This window comes from Tursiops truncatus, chromosome X (genome assembly GCF_011762595.2).
Source record: "Tursiops truncatus isolate mTurTru1 chromosome X, mTurTru1.mat.Y, whole genome shotgun sequence".
In the NCBI taxonomy this organism is placed as follows: Eukaryota; Metazoa; Chordata; class Mammalia; order Artiodactyla; family Delphinidae; genus Tursiops; species Tursiops truncatus.
Window position 1 is genome coordinate 23,489,948 of NC_047055.1, and position 7,502 is coordinate 23,497,449.

Consider the following 7,502-nt stretch of genomic DNA (forward strand, 5'->3'; position numbering starts at 1 on the left):
CTGAGTTTGTACGGAATTTATAGTCTGTGACTCAAGATTTCAGTCAATGTTGTATTCACTTCAAGTTATTTCTCATATACACATGGGTCCTTCTCCCAACTAAATTGTCATCATTTAAATTCTCTCTCTTTTCTCTTGTTTCATCTTTCAGAAGCATGTTTATCATCCATTCCTGGTAAGCACAATTTTTCAACATCTTGCTAATAAATAATTTTAAAAAATAGAAAGACCAGGATTTTGACTTCAAGTAGTCTAGTTTTGGATACCTCTACTGCCTCAAATACCTAGTTTGTCAAGGTCTGTAGGGTAACAAAATGAACAAGGCTTAACACCCTTGACTATTCAGTAAAGCAACATGAAAATTAAGTAACATGCAAATAAAGCAACAAATAAAAGAACAGAAAATTGCTTGGGATCTAAGCAAACATTACTGCAACAACACTACAACAACAAAAGAAACCTTCAAGGACAATACTTCTTTATGGGAGAAGTTTGATTTATTCATGAGGTCCATTAATGAGGACAGACACTTAGAATGAACCAACAGGAGCAGAGAGGTTGGCAATAAAACAGAGAAGGAGTAATTCATAGTGCAAGACTCCTAAACAAGAAAGGATGGGACTCAGCTCACAGGTGAGACGGTTAGCTTCGGAAAGGAGAAAGGATACTGCTTCCCTGTAAAAGAACAAGAGGAAAATAGGGGTATGAGTGAAGATATAATTTTTGGTTTGGTAGCAGTGAGACAAAGGGAGAAGTAATTTAATGGTGCCCATTTCTCTGTGAAATAAGCAAGAGGTAATCAACTGTAGAAGATCAGAGGTTTAAAGAGAATGAAAAAGTTTTGAAACTTTTGTTGTAAAGAATGGAAGACAGCTGAATGGGGACATGTAGAAATCTTGTCAGGCAGCATTAAAGGTCCCTCTGAAGTAGGAAGTAATTTATGTAAATATTTTGTTGTGAAATATACCATCTATGGTGGTTAATTTTATATGTCAACTTGGCTGGGCCACTGTGCCCAGATATTTGGTCAAACATCATTCTGGATATTTCTGGGAGAATGTCTTTCAATACGATTTACATTTAAATCAGGGAACTTTAAGTAAAGCAGATTGCCCTTCATAATGTGAATGGGTCTCATCCAATCAACTGAAAGCCTAAATAAAACAAAAGGCTGACTTTCCTCTGAGCAAGAGGGAATTCACAGACTGTCTTCAGTCTTCATCTGCAACATCAGCTCTTCCCTGGGTCTTCAGCCTCACTGCCTTTGGACTTCAACTGCAACTCTTTCCTGAGTCTCCAGCCTGCCAGCCTCCCTCATCAGATTCTGGACTCATTAAGTCTCCCCAATTGCATGAGCCATTTCCTTAAAATAAAGCTTTTCCTATATATTTACACATACAATTGGTTCTTTTTCTCAGGAGAGCCCTGATTAATACATCACCTATACAGAACAGTGAATTAAACATAAATATATAAAGAAAAAGTTAAAATTACAAACATTGGTGTTTACAGATCAAGAAATAGACCATTCCCAATGTTCAGAATACCTTATGTACCCCATCCTGATCGCACTTCCTCCCAAGACCATATTCTAAAATTGACAACAGTTTGCACAGTTGTATCTTTTTTTTTTCTTAATAGCATTCAGGATCCCTCTGTAAACTCCAAAAAAGTAAATAGGTGGATTGAGCCAAAGTTGTATTTAAAATGATGGTACAATATAAGGACAACTGAATAAAAAAATAAGAATATTAACAGAGTGTCATTGATGGAATGGGCCATATAGGGAAACAGGTAAGCTGAGAAGACTGGAAACCTATGAAATATGAGCTTAATAGACAATAGCCACTGCTGGCTAATGGTTGCCAGAAAGAATGGCTTCCAGTGTTCCAAAATTAGTTATAATTTTCAGTAAATATCCCCTAATATTTAACTGACTTATAACTAATAAAACTGTCTCATCATATAACCTAACCAGCTTATACTAGAAGGCTAACTGGAGATTACGTTGCTTGATTAAGATGTATAATGGATGATATACTGAAATTTCTCCTTACAGATGAGAACGCATGTGGCACCAAACTTTGGGACGTTGGGTATTTGTTTATCTGTGTGCCAAAGCACAGAACATATTAACTTTGCAACTCTCAAACCACCTCTACAAAGGTGAAAGGGTCTTTTTTTCAAACATGAACTCTCACTAGGCTTCTTGACTTGATAAGAAGTCATTGCTATGCCCTATTGACGCCTAAAGTTTATGCGTCTGTACTTAACCATTACCACACTTAATGTTATATACCTCAGACCTATTCCAAACCAATATTTATTTTAAAAATTACTAAGTAAAATAGGGTTTAGAGGAGTGCCTAAAAATTTAGCGTTATGCAAACCATTTATTTCTCTACTCACCAAAAATCTGTCCTTAGATTAAGCTAGACCAGCAGAAAGTGATATATTTAAATCATATTATTTAGGACTCATATAGAATTATTTTTATTAATGTCATTGTCTTATCTTGAAGAAGCCTATAGAAAAATCTTATGAAATGCTTCATTGTATTTACTATAAAGCTATGGTTGAGGACATTGTTAATCATATTATATAACATCTTCCTTATAACAAAGCACTGGGAAACTTTCTCTTATGTCTCAGTACCAGGTATAATTGTATTTCTTTTATGAAACTGGCTTATTTATATCTTTTGTTTACTGTAAATCATGTGTCAATCTTTGCATTAAATGTTTGAAAGCTCAGAGCTAAATATTGGGCCAACTTCTAGCAGGTGTACCGACATTATGGCACTAATTCTGTGTATTTATATCACCCTTGGCTTTGTTTTACTTTTCTATGTTTATTTTTATTTTGCCCTGATTGATCTTCCTTACTTTTTGCTTCAACCCTTTTATGCTGTATGAATTTTATAAGCCATCTTAAATCCTTTTGGGAACAAGACAGGACATAAATCAGTAAATATGCTATATATAAATTATGGACAAAGAGGGAAGCATGGACTAGTGGAAAGAACAAATGCTAATGTCACTTAAGTGGAACTCTGTTTCCTAATATAAAAAATATGTTACACTGTCTTCTATTCCTCAAGATCTTTGTGAAAAGAAAATCATAGTATATATGAAAACACTTTAAACAGCAGACTAATACTTAAGTGCAAAATAACCATAGTATTGTCATCTTTCAAGTAGAATATAATTGATGATTTGTGCAATAATTAGTCAAATAAGCATTATATCCCCCAATCACATTGAAAATAAAAAGTGCCATCTAAAAATAAAGACACTGTGGCCAATATCAATGGTTTTATCCTAAGTCTTGGTGACAATCTGAAATTTGGCATTATCATCACCTAGTTAAAAATTATTTATTGCCTTCCTATGAGCACAATATGTTCTGCTACAATTCACAAAGCTCTTTATTCCAAAAAATAAGTTACTAAAATTACACATCTGTAAATTAAAGAGGTTGGACCACACGTTCCCTATATTCCCTTCCAGACAAAATCTATGTGATTTTATAGCTTTTCTGGATTATATAAGCCAAACAACTATTCACAGTATTCTTATGGTGTCATAAAATAATAATTACTATTTACTTTATTAAACATTTATTTACAGAACTAATTACTACAAGTTCAGTGCTCTATTCATCGTTTTATGCCATATAATAGCCTCCTGCTTAATACCAAGGTCCAATCCACAATGGTATCATAAAAGATGTTAGGTTAGTGAAACAGAAAACCACTGGTAGGGCTGAGGAAATATCATATTCAACACACATGTTAGGAGCCAAACACAGGACAGATAAAACATTTCCTGGAAAATAGATACAAGTGACTGCTTTGAATATGGCTGTCAAAACCCAGGAAAGAGCATTAAGTCTATCTGGAAGCCCTGTTAATAAGGTATATAATAACATTAAGATATTAAAGTGACTATAGGAAAAATATACAGGTACCAACTACCATAGCTGCCATTAAAGCCATAGAGAAATAAAATCATACATCCAGATAGCTTTCTTAGTGACTATGAGGAATGACCAAGAGGAATAAGTGACCAATCTGGTGGCTTTAAGATATGTACACAAATCCTATGACACTCCTCACTTCAAGAGGCAGAGCCTAATTTCCCTTCCCTTGAGTGTGAAATGCTTCTAACAAATAGAATAAAATGTTGTGTGACTTCAGAGATTAGTTCATAAAAAGCACTTCCTCTCCCTCTCTCTCCCTCCCTCCCTCTCTCTCTCTCTCTCTCTCTCTCTCTCTCTCTCTCATCACTCATTCTGGAGAACACCAGATGCTAAGACGTGAAGACACTCACTTATCCAGAGACCCATGTGGTAAGGAGCTGAGGCCTTCGGCCAGTGAGGAGCTTGAGGACTCCAACCAACAGCCATGTAAGTGAGCTTGGAAGTGAATCCTCTAGCATCTCAATCCTTCAGATAACTGCAGTCTTGGCTGACAACTTGGCTGTAAGCTCATGGAAGACCCTGAGCTAGACTCACCCAGCTAAGCTTCTCCCAAATTCCTGACTCAATGAAACTGTGAGATAATAAATATTTGTTGTTTTAAGCCACCAAGTTTGGGATTAATTTATTATGCAACAATACAAAACTTACACAAATAAGGGTCTCAATCTGAAATATATCAGGTATATGAATTCATGGAGAAGAGGGAGAAAGAAATTAGTGAATAATGGAGAACACCAAAGTATTATACTTTCATGTTTCAATGGATGTGGGGTCATCTACGTAAGTAGGTTATTCCAGTGTGAGAGTTTTTTAAACATATTTTGAATCCAGTTTTCAAAATTTAATCTTTTAATAGGGCTTTACTAGTGACTCTAAAGAAACTCTTCTTTATGAAAGAAGCATTGTTCATACAATACAGGGTGCTTCTTCCTACTTTTTCCTTCCTTTTTAGGCACTGTGATGATTCCTAATCCCCACCAGACTAGTTACCAATTTGAAAGCATTTGTCATTTTAGTATTGCTAGAATCATAACCATCGCTAGGAGTTCAGAAACCAAACAAGAAATGCTTTTAAATATCACAGAGGCATAACATTACCTATCTATAAACAAACCTGAAAAAATGCAGATGATCAGTCCCCCAAACATGTGCTACTTAAAATGCACTCCCCCATCCATTTTGATTGCCCTCATCATTTTTCAAGCTGACAAATCAGAAAGCTGGACCTCTTACTTTCCCTTCAGCTATTGTATTTATTCAAAAGTGAGCCATGAACAGACTTGGAAAAAGGTAAATTTAACTGACAAGGTGACAGTTGGGCAATGATATAACATACTACTCCAGCCTTCACCCGCCTCACTTTTAAAAATCCCTGGTGCTTTCATGTTGTACATTTTTACTCCTTGATTCTTATACATGCAAAATAGAAGAAGCCTTTCCATCTTATTTTTATTAGATAAAAATAACATTGAAAAGTTTACACTGTCCTTCTCATTGATTAATACACTAAATCATCACCATAACAAGATTTGCTACATAGAAACCTCCATTCAAATACACACTAAAATACAAAAGACCTCATTATGAGGCAGTTTGGTCTTTGATAGCCTCAAGGAAGACTGCAAGGCTACACTAAAGTGCCTGGTGTGCTTATTTTACCTCATCAAAACTACACCGGAATGAGTACTAAGAATGTTAGTTGAAAATAATAGGATATCAGTATGAGTTCTGAAGCTTGATTTTTTAATTAAAAGCACATTTACTTTGAATAACATGGCAAATAATTTAAATTAATATGTATTTGTTAGGCTTTTAAAAATTATATAAAGTATGTGAAGTCGCTACAACAGGCCACAGATTGCAGCATGGGCTCAATAGATAGTACTTACTTATAGTACTAAGTACAATAGATAATATTTATTAGCAGATAGTATTTGTTAACAGTGCTACTGCCAGTACTGCTGGGCTCTCATTTTTACTATAAGTAGTAATAGCAGTAATAATACAGTACCTTTATAGTAGTTCCCTGCTCTCCTCTCCCTTTTTACGTGTGCATTTTTTCCAGAACATCTTATCAATCGTAGAAGGGCCAGCCTCTGAAACATATTACCAAAATGATCATTGAGTCCGCTTATTATATATAATCAAGAGAAAAGGTCCAGATTTTATGCGAGACAATGAAAGACCCAAGTGAGAATAGAAAGGAGGGAAATCTGGAGAATTCTCCCCAACTTTTGCAAAGGAAGAAAAGCCCATATTTTAGCTACTGACACATATAATAATACTAATCCACTGTGGGATCCACTGCTATGTGATGCAACAGATATTACCACTACAGAAAGAAGAGGAGAAAAAGGGAGAGAAAGAATAAAAATCATCATCACCATCATCCAATATGGAGAAGAGTACAGAAAGGAAGGCAGTGACCTATACAAAAAAATAAACTCAAAATGTGTTAAAGATCTAAATGTAAGGCCGGATACTATAAAACTCTTGGAGGAAAACACAGGCAGAACACTCTGACATAAATCTCAGCAAGATCCTTTTTGATCCACCTCCTAGAATAATGAAAATAAAAACAAAAATAAATAAATGGGACCAACTTAAAAGCTTTTTCACAGCAAAGGAAACCATAAACAAAAAGACAACCCTCAGAATGGAAGAAAATATTTCCAAATGAAGCAATTCACAAGGGATTAATCTCCAAAATATACAAACAGCTCATGCAGCTCAATATCAAAAAACAAACAACCCAATCAACAAATGGGCAGAATATCTAAATAGACACTTCACCAAAGAAGACATACAGATGGCTAAAATGCACATGAAAAGATGCTCATTATCACTAATTATTAGAGAAATGCAAATCAAAACAATGAGGTATCACTTCACACTGGTCAGAATGGCCAATCATGAAAAAATCTACAAACAATAAATGCTGGAGAGGGTGTGGAGAGAAGGGAACCCTCCTATACTATACTGTTGGTGGAAATGTAAATTGGTATAGCCACTGTGGAGAACAGTATGGAGGTTCCCTAAAAAAAACTAAAACTAGAACTCCCATATGATACAGCAATCCCACTCCTGGGCATATATCTGGAGAAAATCATAATTCGAAAAGATACATGCACCCCAATGTTCACTGCAGCACTATTTACAATAGCCAGGACATGGAAGCAAATTAAATGTCCATCGACAGAGGAATGGATAAAGAAGATGTGGTACATATATACAATGGAATATTGCTCAGCCATAGAAAAGAACGAAATAATGCCATTTGCAGAAACATGGATGGACCAAGAGACTGTCATACTGAGTGAAGTAAATCAGAGGGAGAAAGACAAATGTCATATGATGTCGCTTATATGTGGAATCTAAAAAAATGGGTACAAATGAACTTATCTACAAAACAGAAATAGAGTTACAGATGTAGAAAATAAACTTATGGTTACCAAGGGGTAAGGGGCAAGGAGACAGATAAATTGGGAGATTGGGATTGACATATACACACTACTATATAT

At 35.2% G+C, this 7,502-nt stretch overlaps 1 long non-coding RNA gene across 1 annotated transcript in view; it reads right to left on the reverse strand.

The window, feature by feature from the left end:
* The window catches only part of LOC141277580 (uncharacterized), a 90,278-nt gene extending 84,261 nt beyond the window's left edge, over positions 1–6,017 (reverse strand). Inside the window, exon 1 of the long non-coding RNA XR_012329195.1 lies at positions 5,993–6,017. This is a non-coding gene — a long non-coding RNA (uncharacterized lncRNA). The remainder of the gene's footprint in view (positions 1–5,992) is intronic.
* Between the last annotated feature and the right edge of the window lie 1,485 nt (positions 6,018–7,502).